Source organism: Vidua macroura, chromosome 14, assembly GCF_024509145.1.
Source record: "Vidua macroura isolate BioBank_ID:100142 chromosome 14, ASM2450914v1, whole genome shotgun sequence".
NCBI classification, from domain to species: Eukaryota; Metazoa; Chordata; class Aves; order Passeriformes; family Viduidae; genus Vidua; species Vidua macroura.
This window is the reverse complement of record NC_071584.1, coordinates 8511342-8536072: the sequence shown is the minus strand read 5'-3', so window position 1 is coordinate 8536072 and position 24731 is coordinate 8511342. Positions and strand designations below refer to the sequence as shown.

At 39.0% G+C, this 24731-nt stretch overlaps 1 protein-coding gene across 1 annotated transcript in view; it reads right to left on the bottom strand.

Moving 5' to 3' along the window:
* MAMLD1 (mastermind like domain containing 1) overlaps nt 1-24731 on the bottom strand; it is a 250822-nt gene that overhangs the window by 153852 nt on the left and 72239 nt on the right. The window contains exon 3 of the transcript XR_008439337.1: nt 21498-21625. The gene's annotated coding sequence lies outside the window, so the exon portion shown is untranslated. The remainder of the gene's footprint in view (nt 1-21497; nt 21626-24731) is intronic.

The following is a 24731-nucleotide window of genomic DNA, read 5'->3' as shown; positions in this document are numbered from 1 at the left end:
AGGGGAGGGCAGCACTGATATTCCCTCTCAGTCTCACTGTTCCTGTTCTCAGAGCCATCTCTGTCTATTCTCCTCCTGCTACAGACACTAAACAGCATATTTGGTAAAAAAAAAAAAAAATCCTTCCATATTTAAAGGACAATAGGACAATTCGCTAATTGACTAAACTGATTATTTTAAGGGCATTTACAAAACCATTCAAAAACCATTCACCCCATCAAGAAAGAAAATTCCAATTGGTGTCGGGAGCTGTCCTGAGGGATATACCACTCTAAGCCTCTCAGCATTGCGCTGCCAGTGTCTTTGTTCTTGACCTGACCTAAAAAAGTGCTCTCTTTATGAGTCACAGAGGATTTATTTTCTGCCTTAGCTTAGCCTCAGCTTCTTTTAGGTAGAAAATGACAGTTTTGCTCCATTGTGGCAAATGACCTGCACTTTTTATGATGTAGATGATTGTCCAACAGGATCTATGCTGAAGCCACCAGTGTAATTGAATTTAGGAGCACAACTGCCTGGAAATGTTTACTAGAAACACCACTCTTGAGGATGGCAGTAGGTTTTGGAATTTTATCCTATTTTCGTAGAGATGTTTAAGCCTAAAAGTGCAATTTATCAGAATGTTTTACAAGATACTCTTTTATTGTCCAATTAAATATTTAAAGTGTGAATTAGATCTGTAGTTCACACAAGTCCCTAAGAAATGTACAGGTTTATTTTAATTTGCACCAACTGAGGGTCTGGTTGTATGAAAACTCTCTCCTTTCCCCAGTTTTATATATTAATTTGTCTCTTGAATCAGCTCAGAACAAAACCCTACAGTCTATATGCTCCGTTCTGTAACTTGTCAGAGATTTTTGTACATCTGCAGGGAAACCTTTTATAATCTAGGCATTAAAGCTTACTGATATGTGCTTTATGAAGAAAATTCTGAAAATATGTTTCAGGATAGTGTTTATTTGGATTTAAAATAAAACTTGTGCAGAGAGAAGTTATAAACACTATCTACTCCTACAAATTTGAATCAGTTACTTAAGATTTGTCTCTCCCAGATTACCTAAGGGGTAATTTCCTTAAAATGATTCCTCTTTGAAACCTGAGTCTGGGTTCTAGTCCTGCTTTAAGACACGGGAGCTTGGTCAGAGACAGCTCCTTTCAGCAGCTCAGGGGAGGGATGGCCACACGTACAGAGGGCCTGAGCACAGCCCTGCAGTGACACCGGTGTCACTTCACATGGAACACATTTACTGCAGGTGTGAGCACTCTGCTCCAGAGAGACAAAGTCCTTAAGCTGGTCCTAATAACAGACTGGAATTTTCCAAAGCAGAAATATAGCTCAAATTCTTGCACTGGATCAAGACAGGCTGTTGGTCCCTGGGCCAGAACTCTTCATGAAAGTCTCATGGGTCTGAGGCAGTTTATATCACTGAGGAGCTGGGCCTATGTTTTTTCAGGCTTATTGAAGACTGCACTCATCCTTCCATTTGCTGAGTATTTTTATTAATATTTTTTTACTTAATTCCTGCTCTGTAAATTTTAATTTCCAGATCTCAGGTCTTTGTAATCAAATCAAAACTTCATTATCTAAGTAGTATTGGTAATGCTCAAAATCTGTAACCCTAATCGCACAGTGTTGTAGTAGGTGATTTTAATTATTTTTCCTTTAAAATTCTGATCACATTCAAGAGCTACTAGTGAAAAAAAAAATCTGAAAATAAGACAAAACCATCTCAGAATAATCAAAAGCTAGAAGAATAGAAAATTGAAGTATATTATTTTGAAATCCTCATGAATTTTAAGCCAAATTTCAACCTGAGGTGGCTGAGCAATTAATTTTCTAGGTATGCTAATTATTTATATATTTTCCCATAAATAAAAGAGTTTAGACTTCTATCAAGGTTTTACAGCACTGTATTCTGTACATTATGTAAACAATGCAGTGCTAATACTACTTCCCTCTCTTTCAACCTTCCCATTGGTTTTACATCCTGACATTTAAAAAAACGTAAATGTTAAAGGTTACCTACTTCTATAAGGAAGTAATTTACTCTACCATTCAGGGTAAAGACACACCATTACCATCTGAAATATTAAATCACTACCAATTCATACTGTGTGGGAATTTTGTAGAGCAAATGGATTTCTCACTGATTGCCACTGTTACTTTCAAAAAAAAAGTGCATGTGATGAGTGGAGAACCAGCTTGGGGATCCTGCAGTGCAGTGAGAGGGCTGGCACAGTCCTGCAGATGCACAGTTGTTGTCTGCCACACATGTCCACCAAAAGGGAGAAGATAAAGTTTAGCATGGTGAGACTGGAGCTGTGCACATTGTCCACCCACGTTCCTGGCTAACAGCCCAGCTGTGGCCCACGTTCCCTGTCCTTCAGGACAACTGAGAGCAGGATGTCAGTGCTGCTGGACAGGCTGTGGGTAGTACATGCTGCCCTCTCTGGATCCAACCCATCCTGACAGACCCATGGAGCTTTGTTCTGTGTGGGGAACTGAGCCTGACTGGGCTGCTGCCCTTGGGTGTGCTCTGGAGCTTTGCCTAAATCCACACTTCAGCACAGGCTTGTGCATAAACAACACTGATGATGAACAAGCTGGGACTTGAGAATCAGCTCAGATCTACATTTAAGCAGTGCTGTAGATGCCACATACTCAGCTCGAGCATTCCCTTTCACCTTGTCTGGAGCAAGGGGTGTACACAGCTGCACAAGGGAGTCCAAGGGCTCCAGAACCCACTGAAGTCAACAGAGGCTTTGGATTTTAAGTTGTTTCTGTTCCATAACTGCTGGAGTTTTTGAGATATGCAAACCAGAGAAGCCCACAGACTTTCCATAAACAGTATGAGAAAGCTACAGTACTTCTCTAACCACATCTTACACATTCTGTGTATTACTGCAGGACACAGAGTCCCACTGGATGTTTTTTATTTCTAAGAGTATTTCCATAGACTTCCCTGACTTAAGAAGCCTGTATGCCCAGATGCAAAGGCAAACATTGCTCTTTGTGTGTAATGTTTGCTGAACTGGGCTCTAACCAGCTGTCTGCCTCCTTTTTTGTTCCGTTTTGTTCCCTTACAAGTGTACGCAGTATCAGATGTCATTTAGTTTTTGTACATATCTACCAAAAACACATAAAATCTCTTACTTGATTAGCTTTGCTTAATATGACATATACCAAAGCCCTACAAAGTCAGCTGTTTGTTAGATTTATCGTCCCTTCAAAAAAAGTTCATCAATACCCGTGAGAGGTTACTTTCATGTGGATTTGTGCATTGAGAAACTGCTGTCTGATAACTTAAGCATAAAGTAAATCTTCCTTAGCTAGCAACATCACAAACAATTTCCAACAAAAGCTTCTAGGAAATATTCAATTCACTGTACAAAGATTCATTTTTATCTCTGTATTATACCACTGATGTGCCAAATGGGAGCAGAATTGTCTGCACTGATAGAACAATATGCTCTCCCCTCCTATGGTAGGCATTTGCTTTATTTTTCTTTCCTGCACTCTGGGCAGATAAAGGCCATGATATTAAACTGTTCTGCCATCTCGTCATACTTTGTTGGTTACTGTTTAAAATATAGCAGATGTAGCTTCAAAGTGATATGAGAATGCAGTCTAGTACCTAAGCACAATACACATCCCTTACTGAAGGCTATTTATTGAGGAGAAAACATTCCACACATTTGTGTGTTATACAGAAGATGCTTTAATAAGGTTATTGTATTTGCCTGTCATATTGTACTAGCTTTGTACTGGAAATAGTCTTATTAAAGAGAAAGACTGTCTTTTCTATGACCAGGGTCTTTGATATTTAGAGAAAGATAAAACAAAAAGAACAAACTGCTCGAGCATTTCTCTGACATTCTGACACACTATTTCCTAAGCTGATGCTCTTGAGGTGAAAGCTAAGAAAAGCAGAGAATGAAATGCTTTGCCTTTTCTACTCCCTAGCCAGTAATAAGCCCTTTCATAATCAGCAATAGTCAAAGATATTCCACTCCATCAAAACCAAACACAAGTCATCCCCTGTGGAGCCAACAAGAATTTTCAATTTTCCACCCTTTTAGTACAGGTGCTTTTTATGAGCAACTTCGAAGAAGACTACTCAGTGCTCAGCCATCTAGTCATATCCAAACCCCCAGATACTTTGTCTCAAAGGCTGTTAGAGAATAGTTTTAAGGCAAATGAAAAAAAAACCAAACTAGGTGCAGCATTCTTTATTGTGACCTCTACTGTAACATGCTGCTCTCTCACTAATTCAGGTACATCCCCTCCTGAATTCTGAAGTGAGTTTCATCCAAGTCCTTCATTTTCCAGGATGGTGGCCACCAAGGGAATGAAGCAGAAAAAATGTGAGGATCTTCAAGGCACCATTAGCAGCTCCATTTTTGTTCATACACATGCACATACCACCACAGGAAAAGAGATTTTTACTAGGAAATACATTCTTTCTTATACTCAAAATGAAGTCTTTTGCAAAAAGTGGTCGTAGGTGTTCCACCTTGGATTAATGTTCCATTTCCTCCAATATATCTCTGCATTCACTGTTTTTATCTGTCCCCAGTTAATCCTCTTTCACAGTTTTCTCCTCATTTTCTCTTTTACCACCTTTCTCATTTTTAAAACATTTTTACTATTGATTTTCAACCCTAATTACAACCACAACTGTGCATTTTATTTTCTCTCACACAGCAGGTGAAATTTCATCACTGACTACAGTGAACTTGCACTGATGACAAACAAAATGGACTACAACTGGCAGCAGCTCATTTATCAGCTGCTGCCATCAACCCATTTGAAATAAATATAAATGCCTGAGTGCAAAACAAGTGAAAAGTTCATAGAGCAGGTGGATAATAACTTCCATCCTGAGCTTCAACAGTCTTTCTGCATCTCATTTTCTGTCAGCCAAGAGAAAACACTATGGTATCTCTCATATTTCTGACCAATCATTAGGATTTGAAAGCAAGCACCTGACAGCACCTTTTCTCATGCTTATACTTTTGTCACCTTTCACCTGTGGAGTTGGTTCTAACTTCTGCTTCAAGTTGCCCTTTCTGATGAACTTTGCTTCCAAATAATTCCTTATGTTTTTATAGTTTGTTTTTGTATGTGGGTTGGTTTTTGTGCTTGGTTTGTTGTTTGTTTGGGGTTTTTTTAAGTATAGAAAAGGTAACAAGAATGATGGCAACAATACTGCATAAAGGGATAGAATAACCTTTTACACAGAGAGGATTAGGATTTTTCAGAATGGAAGAGTGATAACAATCAATGGATAAGGTGGAAGGCTATAAAACAAAGAACTCAACTATGAAAATTTTTTTTCCTCACATCCCAAGAATTTTTTGGTGTACCCATGAAGTAGCAAGATTAAAACAAGGAACAAAAAGAAGTATTTTTCCACACAGTACAGAACTGAATTGCAGAGGCTCACTTTCACAGATTGTTGCAGATGCAATATGTAGAGTGACAAAGTCACAGAGTAACTCCAGTGGCTGCTCTAAGCACAATGGTTCAAATCCTACTCTACTCATGAGAAATGCAAACTGGTGTTTGCAGGTCTGTCTCTATCTGTCCTCATTCTTACCCTTCCTTAACTATCAGGTACTAACTACTATTCAAGTAAGAATATAAGATTTAGTGTGGCCTGGGTATCTTCTTGTGTTAACAGTAAAGCTGCAATGTAAATCTTTTGATTTGACATTGTTTACTGGAGAGTGGGAGGAAGATGTTTTCCCACATTCAGCACTGGCCTTACACGATCCAGATCCACCCCCACTGCTGTACCTGGAGTCACTTGCACATGAATCTGCCTTATGAATCATGCCTAAAAAGCATACACCACTTGCTTTGCACTGAAGCGTACAGATAAAAAATGTCTTTGGGGGATGGAGTTTTTCATTTCTTCTTCTTTTTTTTTCTTTTTTTTCCCCCAAGTCTGTGAGTGGATGCTTCAGTTGCTTGCAGAGATCACACACAGCAGAAGTGTTTCCTCTCTTAATGGTCTGCTATCTTTAGAATATGACTAAGTTTCTAATTTTTTTCCCCACCCACTTGCATAGCTCAATACAGCTGAGCAATACTGTAGACATAGCAATGAAGATAAACGACGTACTGAAAATATTTTTTTACTTTAAAACTGACAGAAATTACATACAAATGTCTGATCCCAAAGCCAGTATCACAGATCTATTTGCCTTGCCTGCTGAAACCAAACTTCAAGTAACTAAAAAGCATTAATTCTCTTTCTTGAAAACATTTACAATGAGATTTCATGTACACCATGGCAATAAACATAATGTAGTAACAAATTGCACTGTTGTCCAGAATAAACTAATCTATATGCTGCACTGAATGTCTCTGTCAGGCACAGAGATGTGCCCGTTCTTTTCTGTAACATTCAGGTTGTTTCAAATTGTGATCCAGTCAAGCCTCATTTCAGCAGCTGTCTCTTGAAACTTCAAATACAGAAACCTTCTTCTAGAGACTCCAGTGTACAAAGAAATTAAATTTAATCATGCTTAAGATACAATGCTTACTCTTTGAGGAGTCTTTTTCTCATACAGAAATAAGTTTAAGTTGAACGCTTATTACTCTGGATTCAACATTTTATAAGCACTGCAAAGTACACTTACAGACATGATGGAAAGATTCTGGAAAGCTGTAAAAGAGTACATGTTAGATCAGCTCAGCAGAAATATATCCTATTGGCTTAATATGTATACACATATGCACAGAAAAGAGCAGCTTCACAAAACATACATTTTAAGCTGCTCTGCAAGTAACTGTCTATTTAATAATAAGATAGGTTATGCAGTACCCTTATTTTATGATCAACATTTATCCTATGTTTTGCACTGCACACTTGTAGATACATGCTTGAATTAGTGTGAGACAAATGGCATAGTTCCAGATCCACTAAACCTTGGAGACCTATATTGTCATGCACACACAGCATGCACTTTACTACTACCTAGGAAGCTGTATCTCTTCACCTCCTCCTCTTTTTCAAAAGAAGCCACTTCTGAATAAATGGGATAAATAGCCCCCAGGCAGATACTTAGAAATCACAGCTAAAACAGGCCCTGGTTTATCTGTAGGCAGCCTCAGCGAAGTGGGTGCAGGGAAAACCTGATCTCACACAGTGCAAGGCAGCTGAACAGAGTGGGCAGAGATGCCCTCTGTGGTGCTCCTGCTAGGGAGAGACTCCCTCTTCCCACAGGTTTATGAGGCAAGGGTGAGAGAGACTTTCTAAACTGATCAATATCAGGCACTATCTAAAACAATCACATCCCTGAGAGATGCTCTGCAGTAACTTGGGAAGCTCCAGGAGCAGCATATTCTGCACAAACTCCATCTTGCCAGGCTTCACTCCAGCCTGGGGATTTTGGGGTTTGTTTTGCATTTTGCTTTTTTCTGGTTGTTTTTGTTGTGTTGGGTTTTTTTTTTTTTTTTTTTTTTTTTTTTTTTTTTTTTTTTTTTTTTTAAATGTGCTTATTCCACTTCTGATCTGGAGAGCAAAGTCTCCCCACAGTACAGTCCTACATCATGGGACACTGCCACTTCTGTGTCCAGCAAATGAGGCCAACTACTCCTTCATCAGGGGAAATTTCTGTACTGTGCTCAGTCTAGATCCATGTAGGAACTGCTCTGGAAAAGCAATGCATCCCCTTTATCAGCTAAAGGCATGCTGCAGATATCCCCATAGCAGCAGCAGCCCCACTGCAGCGACAGAGCATCCTGTTCACTGTGCCCTCACAAAGAAGAGACAGAACATTTTCTCCAGTCATGCTAAAATCACTTTCAGGCTGCAGTACATTTGACAAGAGTACTTGTGAGGAGCTTAATGGCTGATATATAGGAGTAGCAGCATCCTTAAAAAGAGCTGCAATGGTCAAATGTGAAACCTTCAGGAGCCTCAAGCCACTGACTACTGCATACAGCACAACCCTTCCTCGTACTGCTGGATCTGGGAAGGGGCAGGTACTGCCAGGTATGACAGGAGAACTCTGTGCTGCAGGAAGAACTCACTGCTTCCATGTTAGGGCTACTACACCTAAGCTGACCAAAGAACTCAGCCCTGGACAAAAGAAATATTGAAAAAGTGTGAAGTTTTCAAACATTATCTTTAAAGCTCACTATGATGCTGACATTTACCTCATAAACATTGTAGCATGTGTTTCAATATTAAATTTGCTTGGTAAGACGAAGAAAGAGAACAAAAAAGAGGAATGCTAAATAAAGTGATCTCTAGGAGCTGAGCACTGAATAAATCCAGTGTGTTGTCAATTAAGTGGCAGTTTTACAATTAAATTATTTGATTTTCATAAATCTGTTGCAGCATGTCAGAGGAGACTAGGAAGAGAAAGTTTGGGGGTGGGAAGTCACAGAAGGAGGCACAAAATTTTCCCCTGCAGAAGCCTAACATTCATTTTACAATTGATTCATTGAACAGAAGCATCTTGCCACAGCAGCCACCCACCTAACGATGACAGAGCACGGCAAGTGCAGTGATGATGGCACAGCACAGTCAGGCAAGACACCTCACATTAGCCATGGGTGGCTAATGCCACTACCCCAACACCCATACTCTGAGCTTTGCCCACCCTCTTGCTGGGTAAAAACAAGTTACTTCAAACCTCAAGGCAAGGAATACAAGAAATGAATATGCATTCAAACAGGAGGTCTGTGTTCCCTTATGGAGTCCCTTAGGAATATGCTTCCTGACACACTGCAAGGTGTGTTATGCAAAGAGAAAACACTGACATTTCATATAAAATAGTCAATCAGGACTGTATCATAAATATATAATTTCATTTTCTAAAAAAAACTCTAAAATGACTGACATTATTCCCAGGAATTAATCTTGATGAAATTATTCAGCTTTCTTGTCACTCGTGAAGGATGCAAGTGGTTAGGTTTGTTTAGGACAGAGATGGACATGTCAAGCCGCGGCACAGGGTGAGCTGGAGGGAAACATTAATGCACTAACTCTAACCTGTTTTTATATCATGACTCTCTCTCCTCAGTCCCCTCCCCCAAGTATGTAAATTGGCAGTAAATGACTGGCATTCACAAACGTGCCTCCAAGCAGGTTAGGGATAATTAGTAAAGCATGTAGACACCCTGTCCTGAGAGCCAATTGTGACAAATCCACAAAATAATGAATCTCTATTAATAGTTAATGATGTATGTCAAGAAGAGCCCAGACTTTGGGCTCTTCCCCTTTAAGCCTGTGTGTTATCCCCTTGTGTTTCAGCTGGTCCAGCTGAATGCCTCCCTCCCCGTGTGCCGGCCTGCTTTGAATCCCAGCCAAGATGAAGTAATTGAAAACTGCCAGCCCAAATACTTCAGAAGTCTATCGTGGAACAAGATTCAACAAGCCTCTTCTCAATTTGTAAATATGTTGGAATATAAGTAGTAAAAAGGCTCTGATGTCAAACAAGTTTAAGCATTAGCCGTGTTCCTTTATGAGTGCTACAGCGGTGCTTAATGCTTCATACATTAAACCCTATTAACACTGCAAAGTTATTTCATCCCTATGTTCCTCACACTGTTTTGCTCATAGATTTTTTGACGTATTTTTTTTAAATCATTCAGACCATTCAGTTACTGCAGTGATGCATATGTACTGATAGTTTTAAAGTCACATTTAGAGGTCTAGGTTCGCAAAACATCATATTGGTATGATCTTGCTTGACACAAATGAAAATTAGTTTTAGAAAGAACTTGTGTTTTGTATATTTTGTCTTTAACATGGTAAGTTACATATTTTGGGTATATACATATTCATGACCCACTTTGGGGTTGTTTGAACATACTAAAATACCAAAGTTAAATGTAAACAAAACATAAACCTTTGCCATGCGAAGAGCGACCAAGAGTAACAGTGATAATTGAGACGACATTACAATTTTATGATGAATGTTTTTAAGTCCTCCTGGCTGTTTGCAACTTACTGGCTCTTGATACCCAACCATTACTGACAGGCCATGTGCTGTTAATTGGACTGAAAAAAGGACTTGCTCCAAAATTCATCACTCTTAATAGCTTAGCCTCTTTGTTGTCTTCACAATTAATCTTCTTATTACCAGAAAAGCCAAAAGAGTTAACTCTACACACAGTGGGTCATCAAATTTGAACCAAAAAATTTTAACCCAAACTTCTGGGATGTGTTGATCCAGATCAGTGTCAGCTTATGTCCCTCCCTAATTATTTAGAAGAACAGCTGGTAGAGTATTTGTAATACTTGATTCCTTGTGGCATATACAGGAATCGTGGGTTTTAATTTGATCTCACAGAAAAGGCAGAGTTTTAAAAGAGAATTCAGAATTACAGATTTACTGTAATCAGCGGAAGAACAGTGCAGCCAGCAGTGATAAAGAAGAACTTTCAAATTATCTGATTTTAACATGACAGGGTCCCTCTGAGAAGCTTTTACACCCTCTGTTTAAAAAGAATAAGGAGCCTATAAAACCTAAGCAAATGTTTCTGACTACAGCCCCTACCTTTGTGAGACAAGGTTAGTGAATCCCCATCCTTTATTTGCCTTTCTTTGTTGTCTCTTCAGAGACACATCACTGCAAGTCATCGAACCCTACAGAACCATCAGAGCTAAAGAGCAGCTGAGGGTTTGAAAAGTGCCAGAGCATTAATTAGCTCAGAATTCCTCAATTTCTACTGATACAATGAAACTTACTCAATCACAGGATTATGTGGAAAGCCTAATAGCAGCTTTATAGTTAAAGCACAGGAGTGGGAGGCAAGAAGTGCAGGTTCTATTCTTACTGCCAGCACCTGTGTGCAACCTTCAACAAACCATTCGTTTTCATTGCTCATTTTCTCTGTATGCAAAGTGGGAATAATTGTGCTCACAGGACTCTTCTTAAGCTAACTTCATCTCAATCTGAGAAGCACTTTGGGATCTTCAGGTTAGAGAAACCACTGAACTGTAAAATATAATTTAAAATATGTATTTTACTGGATGCGCTTAAAATAAGTATTCCCTGTGCCAGTGTAAAGAGGAATTTTGAGTGTGGGATACCAAGTCTAGATAATTTAACTGTTACCTTGAAATGTAAAAACGTTGTTTACAAAGGATTTTTCAATTCAGCAGATGACTGTAAAGCGGCACTTCAAAAAGCTTTGCCCAGAATATCTATTATTAGTAAACAACTGTGCCTCACAGGATTATTTGCAAGACTCTGCATTAGGTACACTTGAGGTAGGTTTCTGAAAATAGAGCTTCAAAGGTGTTAAAAGATAATACGTGTGCACGTGGATAAACTTCTACATTTTTTACAAACTTGCATTTCTGTTCTAACAGAAACAAAGTAATTTCAAAAATGACATTCAATATCTGATGCATGTTTATGCTCAGTAAAGGTGCCACACTGCAGAAGAACAAAGCATGGAGCTGGCCTGGCTTTGGCTGTTTCCTGTTTAGTCAGAAAAAATAACAACAATCCTCACTTGCAACAGCATCTTCCTTATCTCATGACTTTTATTAGAGAACTCTCCTGAAGGTTTTCCTCTACGGATACTCTACTCAAAGGGAGACTGAGCCATGCCAGGGATTACAACAGGAAAGATATGGCAGCCCTATTTCAATGAACTAAAACCACTGCCTCACAGTTTATCTTTACTACTTTTGCAGGAATGTGATTGTCTGTTACTAGTGCTTGGCACCAAAGGACATCTACTGCCACCAAAATTGCTAGTAATAGATAGAGACACAAATCTACTACGTCAAGGTAAACGTAAGTTGTAAGCAAAGGAAGACAAGTTACATTTTTTATCCATAACTACACTTTCCAAGTCTTGTTATATAAAAGCTCTCACACTGCATTTCCACCTGAAATTTCCAGTGTGTTTTAGGATTTCCCTTATTTCTTTTAAGTCAAGGGAGAGACAAATCACCACACAGGACAGACCTGCAGTACTGTTGCAGTGTCAAGAGGAATGGTGAGCCACTGTCACGACCTTCTCCATTTTTGCAGTGCAAAAGTTCCAAACACCTCTGCCAGCAAACATTAAGAAAGCAGCTGAATCTTTGCCTTTGCAAAAGGAGAATAGCAAAATTACCCAAAGACAGGGTAACAGCTATGCCTTTACTTTACACGTAAGCTGACTATGCAGGGACAGCTACCAGCATTCTCCTGTAAGAAACCTCTAGAATAAGCTGTTATTTTCAGCCCAAGAATAGGACACAATTTCCAAGGCTACTTATCTTCTGCAAGTTAGTCTCAGCTCTTCCCAGCACCCTAGAAATCCCTGGCTGTGGAGCCTTTCTCTGCCTTCTCTTCTGCAAAAGCTCCCAGTCCATAACCCCCTCACCCTACCAGGCAGGCAACCTGTTCAGTCTGTCAGCTGGGACTAGACCATAGCTGATTCCCAGCACCTCTGCCATTTTAAAGCCTTGGCCAGCTGCTCTTGCAGGGCTTTAAAGACCAGGAAACTGCCATCCTGCTCACCATATAAAAAGAGGATATGCCCTCACTGTGGGGGAATTACCAGCTTTGCTGTGCTTGGCAGAGCACACAACCCAAACCCCTGTAAAGCATTTGCTTTACACAAAAGCAAGCTGAGACTAGAGAAGTGGAAGCTGTCAGATATGCCTGAATCAGGCACACAGCATTACCTTTATGCAATGTGACTTTGTCTCATACTGAAATAGGGCACAGCTGAATTTGTAAATAGCCTAGTACTCACTCCTCTGTCCTTGTGTAAATTAAACAGGGACCTTTAGAACAACAATTCTGGTGTCCTCTGCAATCTCTTCTGGAGGCTCCACGTGGAGCCACCTTGTCAGGTGACTCAGATCTTCCAACTCCCATGCCATGAAACATATCGGAGATGAAGGCAGCTTGTAGCCGGTGGTGAGATATGGTGACATTGAAATATGGAAGCACCTATAGGAAAGATTTTTGTAGACACTGCTGTTACAATTCTATAAATGATTTGGTGGTGATTTAAAAATTAAACTACATGGTGAAGTTTATTTGCATTATTATCTTACAGAAAACTTTCCTTTGAAGTGGAATATTACATTAATCATTTTGGGTTCAACTGTAAAAGAATCTAATCTGGGCATCTGCAGTCCTGACTATTAGCTGCTTTTATGATCTTGTGGATGTTGAGTTGAGCAATAATAAAAAAGTGTTACAGTATAAATATGTATGTATTTCCTGGAAAATGGATACAGTCACCAGTCCTATTTGTGTTACTGCCCATGAGCCAGCCATGTTCAAGGTCCCACTTGTACTTACACAGCAGAACTTGCATGTCTCTAGCAGCTGCTCAATGAGAGTGGTTTTGTTGAGAAAATGTAGCCCAAGCTTTCCTGCTAAATGTCATTTATTTTATTTTTATTTGATTTTCCCATGTCACTCATGTCCTTGTTTTGCCACCTGCTCTCAGTCAGCAAATAATTTATGAAACTCTGTAAGAAGGATGGAGACAATCTTCCTGTTACTGTTCTGTACAACATGAAGACAAAGCGATCCTGGGTACAGGAACGCAGCCACAGTATGGTTTCAAACTAGATCTGGAAAAAAATTGGAATGATTTGGTAATGCTGAGATTTCTGGGTAGTTTAAAATGTGTCCATTTGTTTTTGCAGTGCAAATAGACACCGCCAAGAACAAATGGTTCCTTGAAGTTAATGAAACAGGGGATCAGAAAGCTGCTGCTCCTGTTTAAGTCATTTGGAATTTTGCCACTGGTACAACAGGGCTGAGATTTCATGCTGGGATCTAAACGTGAATGACTAACTCCATGCCAGAGGGGAAGCCACACATCCTTTTCTGTTTTGGTAGGCTCAATTGCAAAAATAGGTAAAAGCAAGACCATGCAAAAGTCACTCTGCCTCAAAGGTGAGATTTCCCAAGGAAAAAAAATGGTCCTGACTCTCCATTAGCAGTGATGTGTCATGACTGATTTTGGTGCAGATGCAAAAGAGGGCAAAGAAATGGATCTAATACATTTCTCAAAAAAACAGGCCTTCCAGGCTTCCACTCAGATATTGTGAGATGCCAAGTTTCTGCTGACCATGCTTAATAAACATGTTCTCCTTGCATTTGTCTGTGCCAAACCATGAACACTTTAAGTAGCTCTAAACTTTGTCTTGATAATTATTTTTCTTTTTCTCATTCATACTCTGACTTATGTATGATTTATAATGATTCTACTGGGAAAGTTTCACATGCAAGTAAGCTTTCCCTTGTGAGAGTTTGTACATTACCATTTGGAGGCATCTTTTTACTTTTACTATAGTAATATTTCCTACATCGATTTTAAACTTCATCATACTGGAAATTGTCTAGGTAATAATTTTAAAGATGTTAAAGAGCTGCTGGTATTTCATGCAAAAGCCTGACAAACATTCCATTAAAAATTGTACTGGTGATAATTCATGCAAAGGCACACGTTTCTAATCCCCCTCTTTTACTGCAGACTTGGTCACCTGAAGTTACACACTTAATTTCTAAATACATGATTGGCCCCAGCTCCTCTTGTTTGCGTTTTCTCCAGAGGAAGATGCTGAGTCAGACAGAGATAAAGAAAAGAAACTTCTAACACAACTAGTCATTCATCGTGTTCAACCCAAGATAAAGAGGGCTGGGTTGCAACTGTCTTTGAAGCTTTTTTTTTTATCAGAATCCTCTAAAAAACTCATATTGAGACTTCACACAAATGGAAAAGAAATAGCAGTTTTATTGGTACCAATGCAAGATCATCAGCCCCAGCACATGTTATGCAATGAGCAAAAATGAGATGGCAACAATGAGGAGAATAATTCTCACTCCACTGAAGACCCTTTTTCAGACATTTTCTATTCATAGTTACCCTTATTATTATTTGTTTTTAGTCACTATTCACACACTGGGGATAAGGCATTCAACTTTTTATCTCTATATATTTTTACCTACCTATTACTTTCATAGGTATAACAAATTAGCTGCGTTTTCATTCCGTTCTTTTGCTAGCATGTTGAATTTAAGCAGACAGTATTCAGATTACATGGATTAATTTGATGTTTTATTAAAAAAAACCCAGGAAAATTAGTTGCAGAGTATAATATAAAACACAGCAGGCTTTGACTTTCTGCCTGGAAGCTGTTTAAAAAAATAATAATAATTAAGAAGGAAATGAAGAGAACACTGTATTCTGTGCATAAATGAGAAATATTAAAAGCAAATATTTGCTTTTAGATTATGATGAACTCAGATTTGCACCAAAAAAATGGACTTGAGATGTTAATTTAGCTAAATATGAGCTCTAATCAGTCATTCCTCTTGCATCATCTTCCATGGCTATGCATAATTATAGTAGAGGTGCTCATACTGTAACACAACCTTTCACTGTAAGCTACAGCCTGAGGATGTTTTCTCCCCTTATCCTTGAATCCCCTTTGCACAGCCCTAAGCCCCATCACACATTTAGAAGGAACAGTTCAAAAACTAGATGGAGTATAATAAATTAATCTGGACTTAGTGGGTGGATAAAAGGTCCAGCAGGGGTTTGTTACAGACCCTGGGGACAAGAAGAGAGAGGAAAATGGAATACTGCACAATGACATTAGTAAGGCAAACAGAGATAATACTCTGTGTGCATGTGTCTGTGTGTGTCTGCAGAGTGCTGGGGGAAGGGTGGCATCAGTATTCTCAGCCTTGAATCATCTTAATGTAATAACGATTGAGTACTGCCAGCCTGCTTCCAGAGAGCCAAGGAAGGAGTGTTTCTACATCCGCCCTTAAATTGTCACACACCACCAAATCACAGCCACAAAAACTCTACAATAAAAAGCAAACAGCGTTAGCAAGCCTCCATTCTGAACACTCCTGGGAATTGGAAACCTTTGTTCTCTGACCAGATCTACCCAGAGAGGGAAAGCGTGCACAGCCTACATCAACTTACTACAGTACAACTTTTTAATAGGAGATGCAAGAATGAATTCTTGTGCTTTTGAACAACAGGTAAACACAAGTGTTAGATACCATAACCAGGTTTGTCCTGATACATACTCTTACATATAGTACTAGTGCCACATCAGTGTTTTGACCCAAGGTGGCAGCTGCACTGTGTTGGCCAGTGCTGCCACCTTTCCAAGGAAAGATTAAACAACAAAAATGCCTCTGTCCTACCCATAACTTGTGAAATGGGCCCTCCTTTTCACACAGACTTGGACTTCCTAAAATGCTATGAACCATCTTCAGGAAGAACAAGGTAAAAGTGTGTAATTTCATAAAGGAAACATTTCAGAATGCAGAGGCACAGAGCAAAACAGAGTGCAAGGAAAGAAGGAGGGGGCTCAAATGGATTGAGGATTGCATTGTCAGAAGCCTACAAACCAACAGGTTTGGAAAAGTAATTTCTGATGATCCATTTCAAATTTCTACCTAAAATACGAAAGGTATGAAAGAATTCCTGTCTTGAATATATATTCATCACAACTCAACATGCAATATGCACTTTGAAATTGAAATGAAACAAAACTAATGTAATTGCAAAACATGCCTAAATAGCAGCTGTTCTTCATTCCCTTTTCCACACCTACTGTAAGCAAGGGCTTCCCATAGTTCATGCAACTTGGGTCATTACACATTATAGCAGAGACTATAGATGCCAGTGCTTCCCATTTTACTTTTCCAGCAGAATTCTGGATGACATCTTTAGGCATACACAAGGAGAGGGAGATAGATATTGTACCTTCTGCTCTACTGATACCTGAGAAAACAAGTTGGAAGTGCCTTCTACCACTGCTTGCACCACTGACCAGATCCTCCTCTCAGCTCTCCTAGAGCTGTTGAGGAAAAGCAGGGACTTGAAGGAGGTCCTCCTGCACGTCACTCATACTCTCCCCATATCTACTCTTTTCTAGAACAATTCTCCCAACACAGCAGACCTGTGCTTTTTGAAGAGGAATTTCCAATTTTGAGCCTAGCTTTAGTTTAAAAACATCTTTTTTTTTTTTTACATTCTCTCAAAAACTGCATCTGCAATGGAATCTTTAGAGTGCAAGAATTATGTGTGGTTACTGGCTTAATCTCTGCTGGATTCCCAATGGTTTATTTTTATCTCATGATCTCAGAACAATTTGGGATGTTGCACAACAACCAACAGCTCTGACGCAAAGAAATGGTAGCAATGCAGTTTTTCATGTTAAAAATCTGGATATGATGCTGGATTTGCAACATTTGACTGGCTGAAGATTGTGAAAGGAAACAGCTGAAGTAAAGGATATTACCCAGAAAAGTACCCAGAAGAGCTAAAAGTTAAAATAAGGCCAAGGTTATCAGGTCTTTAGCAACACCTTACATATAATAAAAAATATGAAGATATGTAATTATCTGTAATTAACTGGACAGTGGAGAACATTTCCAGAATATGCAGAGAGTTCATTTTGAAGTCATAGCAACTTTCTTCATCTGCTGGGGCTGCATCTGTCTGTTGCCAGAACATACTCAATGCTGAGTATCTCTATTCCTGCATAACTCTTATTCACAAAACACAAAAAGAACACAAACAATATTCTTCCTTTAATCTGTTTGTATGTTTTAGATAAAGCTATTCTGATAGTTTAAGACTATTTGTTCAGATTGCACAAGTGCCAGAGTTATTTAAATCCTGGGAAGAGGTACTACAATAGATAGAAATGATGTATGAATAGTACATAAATGATGATAATGGCAGGGCTGATTTAATAAATGGAAACTTTAAGCTGAAAGCATTAATGAGAAGGCCTTGGATCTCCAGCTCCACTGATGTGGAACGTGGGGTCACAAAAAACTGAGGGCAAATGCTGCACATTGCCCTGCCCATATTTATCCCATGCTCTGAAAACTGGACACTATTGGATAAGCTACTAGAGCTGCCACCTTGCAGATGATACTTGAAACTGACAATCTAATCATCTGCAGCACTTTTTGTAAAGAATAAGGAATTAGCTGTAGTGAACTGGCCTCATTTCAGCCTGCATAATTACACCCTGCACACCTATGATTCCTTTGCCTTTTCTTAGGGGGAAAAAAAGAACGTGTTCTTCCCTCGCTGTAAGCCTTTTGCCTAGGAAATCTCAGCTATAGCTGTAATCATCTTGTGCTTAAGTTGATACCAAACTGTTAAATTTGCAATGTACTTTGAGATCATTTATTCTATATCTTAAGATTATTATTGCAGATGTCTCAAAGGAGTACACATTCCACCCTGCATGTTCCAATAATGAGGCACGAAGAGTAAACTGAGAGTTTGGTTTCTGATTCCTCCCCCTTTTTTGCCCTGCCCATTTATATGCTTTGAAAACTGAAGTCATAACACTGTCAGAACTTTTTTTTAGTGGTTTAATAAACATGACATGCTTGCACTTGCTTTGCATTTTAATAGCAATGCAGTGGCAATAAGACACTTCAACAAATATAATGCATGCAATTACATAGGGTTTTAAGGGCTAACTTTTTGTCAGGCATATATATACACACATATTTTTAACATCTTTTGTTCAAAATCTAAAAATCCTCTCTCATTTTTTCACTTTCTCATTATGGGTACCTGATTGCCTTTCAGGTGGGATTTGAAGGGCACACACCACTTGGAGCTCTTAAGAGCCAGATCTTTGTGACTGTATCACTATAGTTAGCTTCAGTGGAAACTTTTCAATGGTACCAGAAATGTACCTATGGAAGTGGTCACATGGTTGCTCTGGCAGTTTTTAATCTTTCTTTTTCTTCCTTGAGGACAGTTGCAACATAAGGAATCTGCTCCCTAATCTGCATATGTATATACAGTTCTACTTGATTGTATTTGTATTCTTCCTCTTCTGCCTTCTTTTAAATACTTCAGTGCTCTCCTATATTTCAGTATACACAGCAAAAATGTAGCTTGACTGTGTCCAGGGTGTGCTGCTGCCCTGGTGTGGTGTGTTTCAGTGTGGTGTGTCTGGTGCTTGTGACCAGCAGACAGATATGACAGAACACTCAGGAGCAACCACCGAGAGCATCAGTGCTAAGAGCAACAATGGCCAAGCATTGCTAACACAAGAAGTTTGATTCAGGATTTTCAAGTCCCAAAGTATTGTGATGGCCTGTCCAGGGTTTTGGTTTGACCCATTTTAAATATCTTGTGTCTATTATGCAAGTAGACCTTCATTAACCTGCCCCGAAGTTCTTAAAAATGAAATTAAATCTCACTAGAAAAGATTCAAGTAGTAAAGTGGTAGTTTTAGTTCTAAGGGATATAACTTCTACTGTGTTATGCTTCTGATTTTGGACCATCACCTCTCTCTCCTGCCAGGCTCAGGGTGTCATTTCACTCATTTTCATTCAGAGGTAAATTGGATGACCAGGAATGAATTCCAGAGTCTGGCTCAAAGTGCATTAAAATAAACAAAAGGACTTATAATAACTTTTGTAGAATACCTACAATGTTTAGCAGAGCACTACAGTTAAGCCAAAATATGCATATAGTTTTAAAGGAAAAGCTTTAATATTCCATGCTATATTGACAATATTTGATCTATGTTTATTCTAAGCAGCATAACTTTCTTTTATGTTTCAGATGTCCACATTCATAAATTTACAGTACAACACTGTATTTTGCTTTTGCATTAGGTTCAGCTAGACTGTTATCCTGACAAACATTTTCAAAGATTTTTTACTTACTAACTCAAGAGACTACAATCAGAATTTTTCTGCTACATACCTTCACTGGTCTAGGGATTATAGGCTTGAGCAACTTACATTGTATAATAAGCTGCCAAATGAGATGAGGTAAAACAGTAACTCCACAAAAGGATCTAATTCCGTGTACTTACTGTGTGCTAGCATTAGTCAGTGATTAGGTTATTAAATCCTCTCTAATTATTATTTGAAGCTTTTCATAAATAGCTTTTTGCAAAATGGATCTTATCTAAAAATTTAATTTATTGGATGTTTACAGGCTTAAAAAAAAGTGATTTTATGATATAAACCCAGAATTACTTCCTTTTTAAATAAACTAAATTGGTGCTGTAATTGAGATGAGCATGCTATTTTTTTCACACAATAATCTGATATGGGACTTTCTTCTCTCAAGAGACTTGCTTGATCTGCTCTTTATAGACATTCAGTCTCTGTAAATATGCTTTTGGTTTCTTTATCAGTAATAGTATTAGACCTGAATGCTTCAGTATACAGTATAATGGGATATTAAAGGGCTTTCTGTATATGTTTTAGACAAGCTAGTCTAATAGAAAGCTAGTCTAATAGATAGAAAATCACATTGCTTTCTTTCCCTTTTTTTTTCCTCTCTGTCATTGTTTGCCTTTTCTTCCTGCTCGTACTTTGCTACTGAACCATCTGACTATCTGTGTTGCCATGGGAAGGACTGCAATGCCATAAATTCAGAGAAAATAAGTTCCTATGTTATTTTTTTTTCCATTTTATTCTTGAAAAATCATTAGCACAGGTTAGCTGCTTTCATAAGGGTATTATGGCACTAGAGGAGGATTGTAAAATATTAATTTCTGGAAAAGATACAGCAAAAACATTCTACTTGTTTCACAGAAAGGCACCAACCTACACAGGCAAAAATCCATGCTTCCCAACTTGTAGATACCTGACTGTTTGAGAAGTGAGCCAAATTATGGGCAGTCATCCATCTAGTCTTATGGTAGCTAATGTGAATTCCAGAAATGCTACAAAATTGAGTTAAAAACATGCTGAATCAAAAAAAAAAAAAAAAAAAAAAAAAAGTGCTGGATGCCTCAGAGGATTTGTGATGTAATTCAGAGGTTTTCATTTTCAAATCACTGGTAAAACACCCCACAGGCTAAAATTTGCCACCTTCTAAAATCTTTGAAGTGTAGCCCATCCAGAGGGAGCCCTGTGGCCTCAACTCAGTTGCCAGTGCCAGCTCTCCCAACTAGTCAAAAGAGCTCCCTTATGCAGGCAGGCTCTCACTCAGTGGACTTGAAAGGCAAAGGTCAGAACACCTTCCAAAAGCAGGTCCTCCAAGTACCACTGTAAATAACATACCTGGGTTTGCTCAACAGAAAACTCTTTAAGCCACAAACTAAATGTCTTTGGACAATAGGTTCCTCAAGTCAAATCTACTGAAGGAAAAGGGAATGTACCACCTGGGCACGGCAGAGGCAGAATCACACACTGTAATGGGATCCAACTTCCTCATGTAAAGCCAGACCAAGTGCCTTTACATGTCAGAGTAGGGGCCTGCAAGGGCCACTCTGCATCACCAGGCCATATCCCCACATTACCTGCTTTTCCCATCCCAGATGAAGACTGAGGGCTCGCACTTATTCCCTCTGGATAAGTTCCAAAACTCCAAACAGGCAAAATGAAGACCCTCACTGGTACTTGGCAATGAACACAACCTGGCCCTACTTCTGTCACTGTGTTAATCATCAGTGCTGACATGAGGAACAGCTCATTTTGACCAGTAAACAACAGAAATGTGATTCAGAAGATACAGAGAAAGCCGAGCATAGACTCACCGTCCTGTCTGCAGCTACATGCTAATCTCACGTTTGGCTGATGGCTGTGTGCTGAGCTGCTCTGTTCAATATTTTGCATGTTGATTGGCTTGTTATTCACTTCTGCCTCTGCTGGAAGCCAGACTAACCTGTGGGGGAAGCGTGGAAAACAATTACAATATATTGAAATGGTCATACAAGTGCAGTACACTGCAACACTTTACATAATTTATTAGGTGTTACTACACGCACTGGCACTCACATGACAGAGATCTTAACAAGACCAACAAATAGGACAACCCTGCATTTCTGTAAGAACATTTGAGATGAAAATTTAACATTAAACCAAAGCTGCATTTATTGCAGTGCAAACACTGCAATCAAGTGGTCTGCCTTGACTTGCGATGTGTTATGTTAACATGCTATGTTTGCCAGAGAACAACAGAAATGTTCATTACAGCAGCAATTAATTGCCTGCTATTTTTGAAAATTAACAGTTAATATATTTTTCCAAACCAATCCAATTCAGTGCTACTCTGAATTTTCATGCATCATTTCTTTATTTTTGTCCCTATTGTGCACAAGGTCAATTAACTGGTAAATATAATTATTTTACAAACATAGCAAGCAGCAGCTATTATAAATAACAACTTATTTGCATATTTCCTTGTTTCTGAAGAAAACAGTGATGTTACAGGTCGAAAATCTTTGCAACTCTAATATAGTGAGATACTGTTTTTAAGTAAATCTTCTGTTTCCATAGGTATTCTAGTCAACATGCTATTTCTTAGATTAAAATCAGCAAGTAGAAGCTGGGTTGCAGATTTCAGAACTTGTCTCATTTGCATCTTCAAAATGGAATGGAACTGAAAGCTTTCAAGTTTTATTGTTCAACGCCACAATTCTGTTGCTCTTTGTAAATGAAACAGAAAGAGATGTATGTGAATATATCACACATTTCAGGGTAAATGAGTTTTTCAAATTGTAAATGAATATCATTGTTTCTAGATACTTTCACGGCATTGCTGAAGTTGAAGCTGTGAGCTGAATTCTGACTGAATTTTATGAAAGATTTGGGAAAACATGACTCACAAGATTTTAATACTGGTAGACAAAGACCCCTTTCTGACTCTATTTTTGATTTCCAGGGTCCCTTTAAATAAAGAAGATATTCAAGACTGAGGCACAATGGAGAACAGCTGCAAGGATGATGTCTTTTAAAAGGAGAAATCAAAGGGCAGCACTCCTCATGTGCACTATAAATGGCAATCTCTTTGGCTGAATATCGAAGGACTGGCTGGTACTCAAATGCTGCACTGAAGCTGTGTGGCTAGGGAGGTTTTCCTAGACATATTTCTTGATGACAACTGCATGCTGTTGGATTTGTTTCAATGACTGTGAATCTGTGAGCCATGCATATTGTGTTCCATTTGCCACTTCACAAGAAAAAAATATTTAGTGAGCTTATGGCAAGCAGGACACCTCATTTGTGCTGATTGGGGTAGATAGGGTGATTTGTAGATTCATGCATGCTGAGCTTCAGGCACTTTGAAAAAATTACATTGGGTAAATTTGAGATTTATGCCCCAGCCTCAGTGCAATTCATGTGTTGGGTGCTCCTACTGAGACCCACCAATGGGAGCTGACAGCTGCATACAGTGCAGTGGAAACATTTTAGAGCTTGCTGTAAAGAAAATAGAGCAGTCTTCGCCTAGCAGGGAGAAAAATCGATGAGTCGGCACTTGGCAGTGGTGACCAGCAGGAGGATGCTTCTGATGAATGCTGAGTCATTGATTTCCTTCCCTGATCAGCAGCAGCTGCTCCATTCACACTGCAGAGCCTTCCTGCCACGACCACACGTGTCAGCAGGCTTTGTTGTCATTAAAGCAAGAGGTATTAGCTGACAAGACACCCAATTATGTATTTTTGGTTTCAATAGCACTACCTTACAATTTCTAAGTAGCTTCTCAGCTAGGGCACCTAAAAAGACATTCATATCAAGGCAGGAGATCCAATAGCACAGGCAGCTCACAGGTACAGGCAGTATTTGCACAACAGATGTGTGAATGTCACCCAAGCCTTTGGTTTCTTTTCTCACCAGGAGGCATAAATTTCACAAACTCAGAGCACAGTCAAGCCAAGAGGTTAAGACATCATCTGAGAAGGTAGACTGCAAGTCAGCACAAAGCTTACATGTTTAAAGGCTGACATAGGTGTAAATATGCAGAGGGACTGGGCTCTGCTCATGTGCAATGCCTTCCATGTGTATGGTATAACACGGTACTACAACACGGTATGGCTGAAGACCAAAGCATAATTAAAGTTTGCAATTTTATGACAGTAAAAAAGCAACAGGTAAAACAGGTGAGACTGCAGTGAATGACTACAATGAAATTATAGTCAGAGCAGGTTATTACAAATCTCAGCATTTGATGAGGATGTATGTATTTCTTAACATGTTCTATCATTTGTTATATTGTTTACATTGCCATAATTGTTACTTAAGAAGTTAATGTGTTTGTATATCTGTTTGAATTGATCTCTAAGGAAGCAGTTTACATAAGGAGAAAAAAGAAGAGAAGGGGCTGTCATGAGATAGATGCTGTTTCTCAGGATTAAAATCGACTGAAATAGACTATTTATAGTTAGGCACTTCACTGCTAGTAGCAATGCTGAGTCTCTACATTTCAGGTTCCATTCATCGCAGAATATGCACGACTTTGCCTCAAAAACACTCACAGAAAAAGTCATAGGTCAGGCTTCTGTGCTTGAACTGCTATTTTACAAAAGCTCACGTGGCCAGCCACAAACCCATTCTCCCTTAACTCTACGGGTGTTTGTCCTCTGAGGAAGAGCCTCTTAACCACAGTGACAAGCCTGGATTCAGGAGAGCCCATCACTGGCAAACTGTAGTTTCCCAGTTAATTCAGCTGCAGATTGAAAATTGATCTTTTATAGTTTGCTCCCTGCGTTCATAAGGCACAAGTCTACTTAAATTCTTTTGCTTTTTCAAGTGACCTCATCTCCTGGCTTCAGTGAGTTAGAGCTGCAGTGAAATCAGTGGTTTTAGTTTAGATAGATTTTGGAAAGTGTACATCAATTACAACATCCACTCAGGTTGGAGTGTTTTTTGCATTTATGAACTCTAAAATTTAAGATAAGCATCACTGCCAGCACCTTTCTTTTGCCTTATCTCCCTGCATTTCTGAAAGCCTGCCTTCACTCTGCTGTGCCTGGGGCAGCTGAGCAGGCTCC